This window comes from Aulonocara sp. 'chitande type north' Nkhata Bay, linkage group LG19 (genome assembly GCF_057382095.1).
Source record: "Aulonocara sp. 'chitande type north' Nkhata Bay isolate Kocher_YH1m ecotype deep benthic linkage group LG19, A_spYH_male_GT1.1, whole genome shotgun sequence".
Lineage (NCBI taxonomy): Eukaryota > Metazoa > Chordata > Actinopteri > Cichliformes > Cichlidae > Aulonocara > Aulonocara sp. 'chitande type north' Nkhata Bay.
Genome location: NC_141362.1, coordinates 11,315,729 through 11,332,464, shown reverse-complemented (window position 1 = coordinate 11,332,464; position 16,736 = coordinate 11,315,729). Strand labels below are relative to the sequence as shown.

Here is a 16,736-nt window from a genome sequence, read left to right as displayed (position 1 = left end):
GACCGGTTCTGGGTCCCCAGACCCCCAATAGCGCAAAAAACTGCACATTCCAGGGTGGCCTTTTGTTGTGGGCAGTCTGAGGTACACCTGTGCACTACTCATGATGTCAGATCAGCATCCTGATGTGGCACACCTGTGAGGTGGGATGGATTATCTCAATATGGCAGATGTGCCCACTACCACACATTTGGACTGATTTGTGACCACTGTTTGGGAGGGATGGTTATATTGTGTATCTGGAATGAATTTTAGGTCTCTACGTCCATCCCATGGGGAATGGGAGCAAAAACAAAAGTGTTGCATTTATATTTTTGTTGAGTATATATAAACCAAGTTTAGGTGGAGTTTATTTTCCTTGTGCTGACTTTTTACAATCAGTTACAATAACTCGTACTGTGTGCTAGCTAGTATGACGGAGTTTCTATACAGCTGGGTGGGTGCTTTGATTTTATAGTGAACTTTATTTTATTCATAAGGTTAGTTAGTAGAGTTGCCATCGTCCCGTATACAGACAAAATATTACGTGTTTCGTGTTGAGCTGAGAAAGGACGCAGTTTGTGGAGGATGGAAAAAGACACAAAGCTGGAGTTATTCTGTGTCTTTGCTGCACAGCTGCCTCTTCTCCTCTCATTCTCTCCCCCTCCCTCTCCTGTTTCTACTTCAATCATGAAACTGATCAATGATCAGCTGATCGGCTTTTCTCTCGTTTGTTTATTGCTCACTTTGCGCCAGAAAGAGGAAACCAGCGGATGTCACGCTAAACAACAGCAGCATGTTTATTTAATATTAATTTCTAGTATGGAATTAAAGAAATTATTTTACTGTTACTATTCATAATTACCATTAATCATTGCATTAATCATTATTTCATCAAAAGCATTTATTGAAGCTGTTGGCATTATGTTATAATTTGTATTACAGGTGTTATCATTTATCACATACTAACCTTTTCATTACAGATGCAGTTGTAATCATTTTCTACACACTTTGCATTTTGTGCTTATCTAAAGAGTTGAAGCTCAGTCAGGTAGTTGAAGGTCGTGAACTTTGTTTGGCGCTATGATCAGACAATCCATGGTGTAAGGGACTTTGAGCTATGGAAAGAACACGCTTACAAAACACATATACCAGGTTATTCATGAGTATCTTTTTATTTGTTTACATCCTTTTTATTAAACTTTGAGTAGGGGCATTTCGGTAAAGCATTTATTCAATAGATTACACATGTTCTTAGTTATGATTATTACACCTATCACCTATTATTATTATTATGATTATTACACCTATCACAAGAGCTTCAAGACACTTCACCCGTTGCCTACTGGTGGTGGTCAGAGGGCCTGGTGGCGCCAGTGTCCGGCAGCCTCGCCTCTGTCAGTGCGCCCCAGGGTGGCTGTAGCTACAATGTAGCTTTCCATCACCAGTGTGAGAATGTGTGTGTGAATGGGTGGATGACTGGATATGTAAAGCGCTTTGGGGTCCTTAGGGACTAGTAAAGCGCTATATAAATACAGGCCATTTACCAATACAGGCCAGGCCAGAGCTTCTGCCTGGTAAAAGGCCAGAAGCGTCAACGGGCGGGGTGAGGCTGAGTGCGTTGGAGGTCAAGACACACACACACACGCACACACACACGCACACACACAAACAATAGTTAGATTCATGTTTAGGTAAGAGTTCAAATAATAGTTTGCAAAAGCTTGTGACTGCAAAATTGTGTCTGCCTAAGGGACAGTTTGTTCCAGGAGATAAGCGAGAGTTAGAAGATTAATAGGAAGCACCTGGCCTCGAGACGGAGAAGATGTCCTTTTAAATGTGTCAAAAGTCGTCAACAGAACATTTGTGGTTTTGAAACTTATGCATGTATTGTATCTGCTTCGACGCATGAGGGGGCATCATAAATAATACCCTGATGTTATAAAAACAACTGTTTGTGTATCATTGGGCAGAGATCGATGCTGGTGTGTGCAGTGTTCATCTCCCCACGCGTGTGCTCATTAAAAATCATTGTTTAACCAAAGCTCTTCTGGACCATTATTGTTTTTGTGCTCACCCTCAATATTTGAACCCGTAACACTACTATCAGCTGATGTTTGCTGGAGCCACAGCTGTAAAGCTGCTGGTCATGATATCGGTTTGGATATGTGGTGAGAGGGAAACATGAAGATGAAACCAGGAGATGTCCTTACTTAATCATCAGAGGTGAACAGGTGATGGAGAAACAGGTTTACCTTTTAGGTGCATGAATGAGTTGAAGTTATGAACTGTTTCTGAGAGACAAATAACACCAGGATCCTTTTTTATGTAGCTGACAGCTGGTAACTGTGCAGGGGCGGGTCTAGCAAAGTGTTGCCAGGGGGGCAGGTAGGGCATTAACAGGGAGAAGGGAGCACAAAGAAATACTTTCTTATTCTCATTTAAAATGTCTCACTTTTATTAAATAATTATCTGAAGCTTACAACCAAAGTTTTTATCTGACGTAAAATGTATAGAAATCATACATATACCAACAAGACTGTACGTCACTGTCACAACAGCATCTGTTTTCATTCAAAGGCTTTATGGCTTTAATACCTGGGGGGCCGGTCTCTAGTCAAAATGACTGGGCTGTTTCTTTGTCCTAGTCCAGCCCTGGGCACGACATGTGTAACACACCCCAAGCAAGAGGGCGGCTGACAGATTATGTCTGGTTCTGAAAAACACATAAATCATGAGATGGACGACAGGTAGTGTGTTTCCTCTCTCGCTTCTGCCAGATCTTTATTTAAACACATTCATGTGTTCACAACAGGTTGCAAAAACTTCTTAACATCTCTGTCTCACATTCCCAAAGCCCAAAATCAGAATAAACTAAAATAGTATAAACAAAAATCTAAACAGTCATCTCTGTTGTTTGTTACTAAGAGCTATAAATCACACTTTTTTCCACACATAGTTTGATAATGCAAACATTCCAGAACTGTACCATATACTAATGGCGTATCTGTATAGTGGAAATCTCCACATCAACATTGCAGAGCGATCAGAATTATTATAGGTTATTACACTAACTTTAGACAATAACAGTGATAACACATCAAACTGTCTCTGCGAACACATTAACTCAAATATAAAGGAGCCGTGGTGTACTTTTGTTACAAGAGGGTGCCTGAAGTTTAGAAAACAACAAAGCTAACAGCTACTCCAGGATGTGGCGAGCTAAGCTAGCTCCTACTCTCGATCGTAACACATTTCAATGAGCAAAACAGACGAATACAGATCTCAGCAAAACAAACTGCTGGTTGGGCTTTACCCTTATTTGGCATGTAAATTATGTGGACCACATGTGTGGCCTTATTACTTACTAACCTGAAAAAAACAGATAAATCATGAGATGGACGACAGGTAGTGTGTTTCCTCTCTCGCTTCTGCCAGATCTGAAGACGAGCACTAGCGTCACTTTTTTTTTTTCATGATGAATAAGTCTCTAGAATTAGCGGGGCTTGTGGAAACACAGACCCAACAGTCACACTAAACCATCTCACTGGGGCGGAAGTGCCCACTTGTGGTGTAACTAGGGATCACATCACATGTTGGATCTCCAACAAAAATCACAAGATTAAGGCCCTTCCTTAACAAAACTACACCTAAAAGTTTATACAATATACAAAAATTAAATCACATAATGTGACCACACATTACAGTGTGTCACACATGCAGTGAGTTAATCTGAGAAGGTGCATTAAAAAATAAATGGCCGGGCCAGCGGTGCACATCGCAAATCAGCTCGCATAGACACATTAGCTCTGTCGCTTCTTAACGACGGTATCTTAGCTAACAAACCCAACTACCAGTTTCAACTTGTAATTGGCTAAAAATAACTTAGCCTACCGGTGAGAGGGACGTTGTTAGCTTTCCACATTCCGACACTTCAAAAGCTTCAGGAGCTGTCCGCTCACCACAGCATCAGCACCACGGAAATACACGGATACAGCCGTAGACTCGAGACAAAATGTGTTTTTGGGACTTTCAGGTGGACCAATGTTTTCTTTTCTGATCAAAGAAGAAATTTTTAATGAGCAGCTGGATTTGTCTCGCATTAACTGGCATTAACTGGCTGAGTTAATGCCAGTTAATGCAACATCGAAGCAGCTGGAATCCACAGCTGTGCGTGTTCATGGAGCTGCATTTTCACCTGCTGGACATCACTACCTGACAAGTTTAACTGTCTTCAGAACATTGCAGAGGCTTTATTGACAGTATTTGGCTCTACATATCTGTGTGAGCAGATTTTCTCTCACATGAGTGTCCTCAGGTATCCGTCTGAATGCTGGACACTCAGAGACCTGTGTCTCTGAGTGGGAGACCAGAGATCACATTAACATGTGTATCTCTGTATTAACAAACATGCCATATTGGCCCAGTTTATTTTTCTTTGGTGGTGGCTCCGCGATAGCCACTACCAAACAACTGAGTTATTTTTACATACCGGCCAGCATCTGGCCAATCCACCACCTTTCATTGTTTATACCATTACAAAGAAAAAAAAAGTCACCGGGCCACCAAGCAAATGCCCGGTATGCTCGATGGCCAGTCCAGCTATGGCCGTGCCATCAGTTAACCCTTTGCGTCCCAACTGTGGCACGTGTGCCTAGGGTTGCCGACCCCTGAGGTAGAGGATCAGTAGTACTCCTTAGACTACGATGATCTGGATGACTGAGAGCCTTCACAGACATACTCATGAGCCGTGTCATGGTCCAGCACGCCTTCTCTTGGTGCGCATTTGTGTTTGTTTTTTTGGGGGTTTCTTTTGGGGGTTTTTTTTGGGGGGGGGGGGGGGGGGCTGACTTGCAGATAAACTCACAGTCTGCACATTTCACCGTCTGTGGCGGGTACTTTTGACATAATGTAAAGCATACATTGCATCTGAATTTGAACATGAAGCTTGTTGAATTTGAGAAGTTTACTTCTTTATCATCATCTCAGACACTTGCTTCAGAGAAAATGGTGTGAAGCTCCCGCAGGAGTTTAAGAAGATGGAAAAAAAAGTTCTGCTTTGTTCGCTCAAAGATTGACAACGATTTATCAGCCAAGGAAAGGAGTCAGAGAGGGTGCAACACAGAGAAGACCATTTCACAAATCAGAGAAGACTACAAGGTGAGGTCTTAATAAGTTTAGTTCAGCCAACATTAATCTGCACTTTGCTGTGAATTACCATGGTCACGAGCTTTACGAAGAGATTTGGAGCACTTTCTTCTCTAAAGGAATTCTAATTTGATGGACTGTGGTTTCTCTTCACTTAGCTGACTGGTTCTGAGTAGTTTGTGTGTGTGTATAGATACACTGATCTATATATACTGATGTATATACCCCATTAAGAAGGTACAAAATGATGAACCAATGAACCCTGACAAGGCACACCTGTGGAGTGAAACCATTTCAGGTGACTACATCATGAAGCTCATTGAGAGAAGGCCGAGGGTCTGCAGCTCTGTTAGCAAAGCAAAGGGTGGCGACTTTGGGGAATCTAAAATATAAAACCTATTTAGAGTTATTTTTCAATATTTATTTGTGAGACAGGAGAATGACAGAGCCGCCTGCATTTCAATGCTTTTCAGCATTTTCAAAAACTTTTATTAACGGTTGTCGTTCACACCATTGTTCTTGTTAGCCACACTAACAAGAAAAAACAACAACACTGCAGGACCTAGTTCAGCCTTTAAGCTGGCACCACACCACAGTATTTGATGTCTTGTATGTTTCTCCAATGTAGAAAGTAGTAAAAACAAAGAAAAACCATTAAATGAGAAGGTGTGTCCAAACGTTTGAGCGGTTGTGTTTGCGCTCCATACTTTAATAAATAAAAAACTAAAACTAAAGAACCAAGAAAATCCCCTGTGGAAACTCACTCAAACTACACTGAATTAAGTCTGTGAAGGTTCTTAGTCATCCAGGTCATCGTAGTCAAAGGAGCTTGCAAAGAAAAGCGTCTGGACTTCTTTAAGTTACTTGACGACGTTTCACCTCTCATCTGAGAAGCTTCTTCAGTTCTAAGGTCAAATGGTGGAGAGTCCCAGATATAAACCTAGTGGGAGTGACCCCCCACAGAGGGACAAAAGGACCCCCTGATGATCCTCTAATCGCCTGAGCCAAGGTGGGAAACTGGGCGTGGGTCCCAATCAGCCAGAGTTTCGGGTGAGTTCATTGTGAAACCTGGCCCCACCTTATCATGCGAATTCCTGAGATCAGATGGCCCAGGATGTGAGTGGGCGTTAAGGCGTCTGGGAAGGGATCTCAAAACTGGATTTTAGATGGCAGAGAGTTGGTGTCGTAAACCCCCGCCTCTGTTCAAAGATGGTCGCTCACAGTGGACATAGATGGCTTCTTTCACTCCTCTTTCAAACCATCTGTCCTCTCTGTCCAAAATGTGAACATTGGCATCCTCGAAAGAGTGTCCTTTATCCTTAATGTCAGAGGTAAACAGTTATCAAACACTCAGGCGAAGAAATGACACTCAGACACTTTAGCAGTTTAACGTGCACGGGTGAGAGCTCCGGGGAGAGACTCACACCGTGATGCAGAAGTCTGCCTTTATTTATACACAGCATGAAGCGTTCAAAAAAGGGAATAACATGCTTATGTAGTCATGTGTGATTTCTCAAAACTTTGTGTTCTCTACAAGGTTTCTTAATCTTGGGTGGCGGTTTCCTGTTGCTGACAGATAATATGACGGCAGACAGTTTCCGTTATAGAGCAGAGAGCCAGCAATTAAAATGTGCAGCTGGTTGAGTACAAAACAGAAATTTAACCACTCTTAGCTGATTATTATATGAATAATAAAATCTTTAAAAGCAAAAATACTTTGACATTCCCTCCTGTTGTTTAGATTTCTCTTATGACAGTACTGTTTTTTTTTTGTCAGTTCATAACCTCTTGTCTGAACATTTTCGGTTCGAACGTCATGAAACAGTCCTGTGTTCAGTTAGACTAGACATTACTGTATGAATCATCTTTCAAAATTTCTTCCATTTGAGACAGTGTTACATAAGCGTTGATAGAGGTCGTCACCATGTTTGACACCATTTTCTTCAGACAGGGTATTATACATGTTGTGAAAACACATAAAAGTAAAAGCAAAAATCCAATACCAACAAGTCCTTTAATCAGTAGGGACTTCCATGAATCACCTAGTAACCATGTCAACCAATCTTCAGTGCTTGTGACATAGTCTTGTTGTTGGGCGTCTTTAAGTTTCAATATCAGTGTGAAAAAAAACAACAAAATAAACTAAACTGACAGACGGTGACGGTCAGTGAAAGTTAAACTGAAGGTTTTTAGATAAACTCACGGGCACGTCACTGCAACCCCCCCTGGCTTCTGCTCCACGGCTGCTGAGTGACCCCTCATCTGGGACTCTCGTCAGCTCTTTCGGGGATAGTGGCGCAGCTGCCCCTCTGTTGGTCTTCCTTGGTCTCTTGTGTTCTGAGGGCCTCCCGATGTCTGGAGTTTTGATCTCCACCAGTAGGCAACTTCACCCGTTGCCTACTGGTGGTGGTCAGAGGGCCCGGTGGCGCAGCCTCGCCTCTGTCAGTGCGCCCCAGGGTGGCTACAACATAGCTTGCCATCACCAGTGTGTGAGTGTGTGTGTGGATGACTGTGTAAAGCGCTTTGGGGTCCTTAGGGACTAGTAAAGCGCTATACAAATACCATTTACCATTCATCTCAACTGGCTCCTTTCGATGTGGAGGAGCAGCGGTTCTACTCTGAGCCCCTCCCGGATGGCTGAACTTCTCACCCTATTTCTAAGGGAGAGGCCACCCTTCGGAGGAAGCTCATTTCCGCTGCTTGTATCCGTGATCTCGTTCTTTCGGTCACTACCCACAGTTCGTGACCATAGGTGAAGTTAGGGACATAGATCGACCAGTAAATTGGGAGCTTAGTGTAAAAGCACCACAACAGACCCGTACAGCGTCAGCAGCACCAATCTGTCCTTCTCCCTGGAGGGGTTTAATCTTTCTCAAGGTGTTCAAAGCGTCGGTCGTGTTTTGTGAATGTATGTTGTCTGAGATGTATGTACAGCATATGGTGTTAAACAATACACACAAACCTCCTTTTTCAGCTAGAATCATGTCTAGTGCGACTCTGTGTTGCATCACTACAATGCGTGTTGCGTCGATTTCTTCATTTTGCGCCTTGTTGATCTTCATTGAGGCATTTAGGAACAATCCAAATCGGTAGTCAAGTGTCTCGATCCTGAGCATGTTTTTTCCAGCTCCCACCCAAGGGAACAAAGAGTGGAGGACTTTCTGACCATCAGTCCATAGTTTGAAGTTCTTAGGCACATCTTGTCACGGTGGGGCATGGCACACCGTGGAAGGAGTGGGGAAGGAGGACCCAGGCGCGGTGCTCGATGTATAGACAGTGTTTATTTACAGAGTGAAAACAATGTAACAATAAATCCCCGTGTTCTTCCAGACTCCCGTGTCGTGTCTCCCGTGAATAGTCCGTGTGCTCTCTGCTCCCGTGTCAGCACCCCCCGGTGCTCGCTGCTCTCCGTGCCTTCCATGCTCTTCCTGCGGGAAACAATAGCGGCAGCTGTCAGGACACTCAGAAATGGCAGGCATACACTTTCTGACTAAACTTAGACAGGGTGACTAACGTGGAGTCTCATGCAATGATCCCGCGTCGGTGGGAGCTCCAAGACTCTCCTAAGTAGCTCCCCCGACGAGCCCTGATCAGCGGCAGATGTGTGGCTTCGGGTGTGGCCAGTCCTTCCGCAGGGCCACACCCCTCAGGCCTGCAGGTGGCTGAGCTCCATCCTCCAAGCATCCCCGCAGACATAAACACACACACTCACATCTACAATCATGGAGGAGAGCAGCAGCAACACCAAAATACATATAATAATAATAATAATAATATAATACATGACTGCTCAGGGATCCTGGGTCGCTCAGACCCAGGACCCTGACACATCTGATCCGTAGATTGGGTCATGTGGCAATACTTTAGTGACTTCACGTTTTGCTCTTGATGTGCGTGTGTGTGTCTCTGCTGTGATCTTGAAGGTGTGGTCTGAAATTAGTACTGGTGCACACAGACCGGTGGAGTTCGGTGGAAGCATGAAATAGGTTTTAGGCCCGCAGGCCCAAGCGGCTCCCTGGACCCAGAAAGTTCCATTTTTGAAGGTGTGTGCTCCTGTGGATCGGGTCAGGTCAAGTGTCTGTGTGCAGTACCGGTTTCGTCCAAGTTTTCTGTTTCCATCAGAGTAGTTGAAACACATTGGGTGTTTTATCCTGGGTGGCAGAAGTATGACGAATGGTCTGTACCTTGTATTGTTGGCCTTAACATTTACCCAATGTTCTTCGTTGCATGTGTATTTCCAGTTTATGTTAGTCAGGTTGTAGGCACAGGGGATTGAGAATATGCTGGTCTAGGGATGGGTACCGGTGTCCGGTGCCATGATGGCACCGGTTCTGACATAAACGGTAGTAACCAGACCGAAAAGCAGCGCACATTTCGGTGCTTTATTTCGGTGCTTTTTTTTCCTGAGCTGTGATACACTTCTAGCCAATCATTTTACGTTTCCGAGGATAGTAGGCAGGTCCAGGTACGTACGTACGTACGCCCAAGGCAAAGCGGTCAAAGTCTGGCTGTACTTCACAGCAACAGATGCAAACTCAGCAGCCTGCAACAAGTGCTTTAAGCTGATACTGTGATACTGTCAAAGGAGGTAACACCTCGAATCCGATGAAACACCTGGCGACGCATAGCATTTTTTTTAAAAGCCCAGAAATGCGGCGTATTTGATAGCTTGCTGCGAGACCTCACACCGAGCACATCTACTGCAGGTGTGGTGCCTGTTATCGGACCCGGATTTAGCAACATCCCCAAAAACCCGAAGAGGAGAGTCCTGGCCCCTAGCCCTGCCAGTGTAGCAGAAATGATGAGGATGATGACGACAGCAGCAGCCATTATTCTCTGCGTGAGTAGCTTAATGTTGTTCGTGTGTAATTTACGTTGAGTAGGCTAACCATGTTATTACATTAATGCATGTAAGGTGAACTAGCAAACATCATCATAGTTACATGCGGCTGTCTTCTTGTTTGATGGCAGATACTCCCTTCACCCTGGCCAAAAAGGCTAAAATGACCAAAGAAAAAGTGGAAAACAGCTAAATATGAGAGGTTTTTGGACAAAGTTTGTGTTTTTTCCATTGTTTAAGCACTGCTTCCAGCCAAGAGTGATACCATATATGCCCCATAGCTGTAGAAAAGGCTAACATTGTTATCTTTTTACAAAAAACCAGCTGAACATAAGAGGTTTTTTGGACCAATTTTGTGTTCTCCATTCTTTAAGCACCGGTTTGAGCACCGTTTGAGCACCGGCACCATTTCAAAAGTACCGATTTGGCACCGGTATCGGATAAAACCTAAACGATACCCATCCCTATGCTGGTCTCGTTGGGGTCGTCTGAGGTCGACGCCGAGACATTACACATTACAAATTTATTCCTTTTGTCCTTTGCGGCCAGCCCTGTTGTCAGCAAATCTGTTGGCGTGCAATTACCCGAAGTTGCTTTATTGAATATACACTTTGCTTCGTCAACACTTGGGGCTGTTCCATATATGGTTGCGTGAGTGGCTGTTGTTGGCATGTGTGAACACACATAGCACTCCGTGCCATTATCAGTGCGCGTTCTATCATACACATACCTATACCATGCGTTGTTCATCCATGGGTGGGGGTGATTCTGGTTTAGATCACGCAGATGAGAGTTGTCATGTGTCTATCTTTTCTGCAGGTGGTGCTGTTTTTCTCCTCTCTTCTGGATGAGTGTTAGTAGGCTAGGAAAGGCAAACAGTTGTCCTACTGTTGTACTAGTTGTACTACCCAGCCACATATCTGTACCAGTGGCTGGGTACTACCCAGCCACTGGTACAGATATGTGGACGACACCTGGGTCAAAATCAAGACACAAGAAGTGGAATCCTTCACTGCGCACATTAACGCTGTGGATAAAAACATCAAGTTCACCAGGGAAGACACAAAGGACAACTGTTTGCCTTTCCTATACTGCGCTGTGCACATTGAAGAGAACGGCAACCTCAACATTGAAGTTTACCGGAAGCCCATACACACGGACCAGTACCTCCTCTTTGATTCCCATCACCCTCTGGAACACAAACTTGGAGTAATTAGGACCCTACACCACCAGGCAGAACATGTTCCCTCTAAGCCGGAAGGAAAAAAGAAGGAACACACACATGTAAAGGAAGCACTCAAAACGTGCGGCTATCCTAAATGGGCGTTCTTAAAGTCAGTAAAGAGGCACAGAAAAGAAGACCAGACACCAGCGAGGGAGGATAAGAAGGACAGACGCAACAACATTGTCATCCCCTATGTAGCCGGTGTATCAGAAAAACTCAGGAGAGTTTTCTCCAAGCATGACATCCCGGTGCATTTCAGACCCAGCAACACGCTCAGACAGAAACTGGTTCACCCGAAAGATAAAACACCAAAACACAGACTTAACAATGTGGTGTATGCTGTACAGTGCAGCGAGGAATGCCCAGACCTCTACATTGGAGAGACCAAACAGCCACTTCACAAGCGCATGGCACAACATAGAAGAGCCACCTCCACAGGACAAGACTCAGCAGTCCATCTGCATCTTAAGGATAAAGGACACTCTTTCGAGGATGCCAATGTTCACATTTTGGACAGAGAGGACAGATGGTTTGAAAGAGGAGTGAAAGAAGCCATCTATGTCCACTGTGAGCGACCATCTTTGAACAGAGGCGGGGGTTTACGACACCAACTCTCTGCCATCTAAAATCCAGTTTTGAGATCCCTTCCCAGACGCCTTAACGCCCACTCACATCCTGGGCCATCTGATCTCAGGAATTCGCATGATAAGGTGGGGCCAGGTTTCACAATGAACTCACCCAAAACTCTGGCTGATTGGGACCCACACCCAGTTTCACACCTTGGCTCAGGCGATTAGAGGATCATCAGGGGGTCCTTTTGTCCCTCTGTGTGGGGTTACTCCCACTAGGTTTATATCTGGGACTCTCCATCATTTGACCTTAGAACTGAAGAAGCTTCTCGGATGAGAGGTGAAACGTCTTCAAGTAACTTAAAGAAGTCCAGACGCTTTTCTTTGCAAGCTCCTTTGACTACACTGAATTAACAAGAAAAAGTGAAACAAAAATAAAAAACTACTTGGAGAGTAATAAAATATAACAAGGGGGTAGATTTGGTATTGGAATTGGTGGGGACAGATGATTCAACCACCGAACTCTGCCATGTTTCTTATTTTTTTTTCCTTTTTGTCTTTGCTTCTTGATTAAAAGAAAGGAGAAATATACTTACCTACATATGCTATTCTACATGCTTTTTTAAAATTACAATTCGTAGTTTTATATGTGAATTATATAATGTTAAATTACTATTAAACAAATGACTGACTAAGTATTTTAGAATTTAGTTTACTCCAGCCATATTCCATATAAAAAGTGAGACATGTCAATTCAGATTCTTTGTCAAATATACACTAATGAATCAATTTACATCAGCAGCCTAACAATTGTCATGATAATAAATACTAGTTAATCTATAGCACCAAAACATCAGTCAGTCACCTGTGACCTCGCCTCTTCACGTCTGTCTGAGCTACAACATGGCAGAGCTGCCTCTGTCACCTGATGAATAACAGTGAGACATTCCAAATACATGCAATCACATATGTGCTTCAAATACAGTCATGAACCAACAAGTCATCATCCAATTTCACCTGTGATCTTGTGTCACCATTACTCTCTGAGCTTTGTGTTGGTTCTTTTGTCACCTGACAAATAGGACATACATGACAATAAGAATAAAATGTGAAGCTGCTTCAGTGTTTCTGTCAAATTGTGCAGATCTTGACTCATCAGTAATGTTTGTAGGGTGAGTGCATTTTAAAACTGTGCAAACTGCACTACAAGGTGGAATATTTGCAAAATCATGACTATTCATGACCAGAGATGGGCAGTAACGCGTTACTTGTAACTGTGATATTATTCTGTTATCATATGTTACCTTATATATGTAATCAAAGTAGTTGAAGTATGATACTGCTGTAGATCATATTATACCCTTTAATATAGAGTGTGTGATCAGTATGTAGTTTTAGTTTGCATTATACTTCTGACTTAAAAGAGTGTGAAAATCATTAGATCTATTGGATTGACCTGTATTACTCGACACTGTTGAATGTGTTACACTGTTTCTTGACATTTCATACTGCTGAATCATGAAGAGAATGTTGTGTGCAGAGGACCTTGTGCAGATAATAGAAGAAACAGACCACATTCCATACCCCCACCTTTCAGAAGAGCAGAAAGACAGGGAGCCGAGGTCATAACTTGGGCGCTGTAAGAGAGAAAGAATGTAATGTTTAGGCTTTTACGACTAGGTGGGGGCCACTAGAGACTATAAGAAGCTGAGTAACCCGTCACCATTTTGAGACTTGCTGTGACCCTCTGCAGGCAGGTCTCCCCATCATGATGGTTCTAATGCTCATAAGTGTTGAATTGTATGGAAATAAATGATTGTTGATTGAGCATTTATACACCGAGTACTGTCCTTCCTTCAGCCCAAAGATTAAAAAGAATTGGGAGATTTCAACATAACGTGTTACTATAATCTGATTACTTTTTTTCAAGTAACGAGTAAAGTAAGGGATTACTATTGCAAAATCGGTAATTAGATTGCCGTTACTTTCCCGTAGGAACGCTGCGTTACTGTTACTAAAAACGTGATTTTTTTTTTGCGAGAATGTCTCATGACAGTGACGTAAGCGAGTGCGCTGTTGGTGACAACAGCTGTGTGCAGATCAACAATGGATCATATATCGATTGTGGGAGAGAGTATGAGCGTGCAGCGTTTAAAGCGTGGAAGTACTGACCTTATTTTGAGTTTGATTCCATAAAAAGTGACAAAAACATTAGCGTCCATTGTGCGTGGGAAGAAAACTTTACAGCGAAAAAAACCCCTAAACTTCCAAGCAAGCACCGAGTGCGCAACGACGTAATGAATGAATGAATGAATGAAAGCTTTATTTGTCACAAGCAGGTTGCCCTGCAGCGAGATGGGAACCCCCCCACCCCCCGACCTTACACACATAACACAGACATCACATGGGGTTACAAGTCGGAGATCGGTAGCGTTACAGAAAAAACACTGAAATGTGCACAACAACGGGAAGGTACAAGAGGAAAAAAAGAGACCTCCACTCATGCTGTGCTTCCATGGTAGGACAGCACGGGAACAGGAAACAAAAAAACTCCTCTGCACAAAAAAGCACATAAATGTCCACAGCACAACAATGTGGAAGACATGACAAGCCACAGGGATGCGTAGGGGATGAGGAGTAACCCCAGGCACACAGCAGCCATCCTGCAACGGCGCCGTCATTAAGCCGGGGGCGACGTAATACATCGGCCCGCTCTTCGACAGCGTGGGCCCGGACCCGTCTCGTGTTCCCAGGGGGCAGCAAGCATTGAAGGCGTTGGAAAGGGAGGGGGGATGAGTGAGTGCCTATCAGTGTAAGTGTATGTGTGTGCGTGTCCATAGTTCAGCTGAGACAGTGTCCTTCGGCCTATCAGGCTAAGTAAACAGTCCTCCAGCCAATCCAGGTGTCCTTGCATGGGATGGGAAGAATAGCCGTAACACAGTCGTTATCAGGGAGTGATTGTTCGGCTCCAGCCTTGGGCCTGCAGCTGGCGCCGTGATGGGGATCCGCAATGTTCATGTTGATTTTGTAAATTTCCATGCGAGCAGCCCAGGAGAATTTTCAGGCTGCCCTAACACTCCGACACTGGTCTCTCGATCTCCCGTTGGAGAGTCGCGAGCCTCCTCATGATGGTATCAAACTTCTGTTCCATGGTGTTATCATTCTTTTGATTCTGAGACCCCACAACTGCAGTGATCCGGTCCGCGATGTCTTCCAACTGTCGCTCAAGGGTCTCATTTTGAGCAGGCCTCTCTCTGATGTATCCCCCCATACGCTCAATGGTGTTGTTTTGAGCAGCTGCAAGCGTCTCCAAGGTGTTGACCATATTACGTTCGTTGTGAGAGGTTGCGCCTCGTCCCATTGCTTCGATTCCAGCGGGCAGCCTTGGGGGGGTTTGAACAGCTGGTTCCGCTCTCTTATTTCTCTGATAAACCAGGGCTAAGCCAACTCCGATCAGCATGAACCCTGTTATCACGGTTCCGAATAGATAGATATCTTCAGCATCCTCGATCGACAGTCCTGCCAGGCACATGACCCTCCAGTTCTGCCACCCGGCCATCGTGTCCCCGGCAGGGAAAGTCCCTCCAGGGCACTCAGGCTCTCCCGAGCCTAGACTTCTCGTTGAGAAAAGGGTGTCAATAGCATTCAGAGACCAGTTGATCAAATCCATAATTCTCTTTTAGGTTTTAGAGAACGACAGTGGGAGACTGTTCCAGGGAAAGTAATGCACATGAGACAAGACAAGACAAGGACATAGAGGCTAAGCAGGGAAGATAAGGGTGAGGAGGAGAGGAGAAAAGTGCGACCGCCTTCGCTGAGAGCCAAACGAGATAGGTAAGGTAGGTAGGTACCCTGCACCAGGGTAAACCTCCGCCTACCTCAGTCCTGCTTTACAGGCGAAAATAGAGCAACAGGACCGCTGAGTCTTTGACTTTATTTATTTTCTGCTGTGTTTTACTTGCATCTATTTGAAAGAGTGAGTGTAAACACAAAAAATATTTTGTTTTATGTGCTGGAATGTGCAGAAAATAGGTTTAAATGTTAAACTAATTTATTCAAGTCAGAGAATGTTGCATATAATTAAATTTTTGCTTGATGCATAAAGTTAAAAGATTAAAACTAATAAAACAAGTTAAAAAAAGAGACTTTTCCATTTGATTACATTTTGTATGATGGATTATGCAGAAAAAGTAGAATTGGGCTGAAAGATCTATCGCTTTATCACCTCTTCAGGTTGTAAATCGTGTTTTTAAAAAGTAACTAAGTAACTAAGTAATTAATTTCTTTTGAAAATAAGTAATCAGTAAAGTAACGGGATTACTTTTTTGGGGAAGTAATCAGTAATTAGTTACTGATTACTTTTTTCAAGTAACTTGACCAACACTGTTCATGACTATGACCTATGAATATGTCAGTGCCATTAGGATGAAATTTCTGTGTCACCAACATTTAACGTTAGACATAATTTTAACAGCCTCTGTAAACTAATATCCTGGCTTACTCGAGGCTGCCGTTTTCTCTGACAGTTTCAATCAAAATTAGAAATGCTGCTCTGAGACTGAGATAACTAATAGTGCTGCATGTTTTGCAGTTAGTTTCCAAAACACATTATTCATGGTTACATACAATTTTAGACTGATGTAACGTAATTTAACTCTTTCTGCACCGCTGGGTGAATGAGACGCTGACAGATCGTTTTTTTCTTTCTATCGGGTTTGTTTTTCTTTACTCGAAGAGATCAAATTATTGGTGGGGACAATTCAATAATCGCTGGATATTGGTGGGGACATGTCCCTTCCGTCCATGCCAAATCTACGCCCTTGAAATATAATAGTTATGGCTCATCTGCCAAGGCAGAGGCTGAGAGGAGGGATTTTCAGGCTTCAAGAGGGTGGATGGTGGGAGGCAGGTTTAGGTTTTGGTCAGTGGTTGTTGATCAATGGTCATGAGAATTTGCATAATTAAGATTAAGAACTGA

The 16,736-nt window shown here is 43.6% G+C and overlaps 1 protein-coding gene across 1 annotated transcript in view; it reads left to right on the top strand.

The window, feature by feature from the left end:
* rtn4ip1 (reticulon 4 interacting protein 1) overlaps positions 1–16,736 on the top strand; it is a 222,570-nt gene that overhangs the window by 104,320 nt on the left and 101,514 nt on the right. The gene's annotated exons all lie outside the window — the stretch shown is intronic.